The following is a 430-nucleotide window of genomic DNA, read 5'->3' on the forward strand; positions in this document are numbered from 1 at the left end:
AATACCTGGGCCCTGGACCCCACAGGTAAGAGTGTTCCTTTGTGGCTGAGGAAACACCGCTTGGCTTCCAGAGCCGCAGCGCTGCCTCATCAGCCATCGGCACCGGCTGCGGTTGTGCCCCTCCGGAAAAGCCCTTATCCTCTGTTAACCTCCTTCACATGCTGTAAAATGGAGGTTTAAAACCTTGCTTCGCTTTCTCCTGAGGGCTGTTCTAAGCTTGATTAACAATAAGCTGCGTCTACACCCAACTGGTTATTATTTCACCACCTCGCGTAGAGCTGGTGTCGTTCAGGTAGCGGGGGCGACTCCAAAGCCAAATCACCCAGAGCAGTGTGGGAGGGCTGGTAACGCTGCTCTGTAAACAGCAGGCACGGGAAAAAAACAAACAAAAAACACCCCAAAAACCCCACCGGAGGTGTCTAAGACTTGC

Source organism: Buceros rhinoceros, unplaced genomic scaffold, assembly GCF_000710305.1.
Source record: "Buceros rhinoceros silvestris isolate BGI_N320 unplaced genomic scaffold, ASM71030v1 scaffold8732, whole genome shotgun sequence".
NCBI lineage: Eukaryota > Metazoa > Chordata > Aves > Bucerotiformes > Bucerotidae > Buceros > Buceros rhinoceros.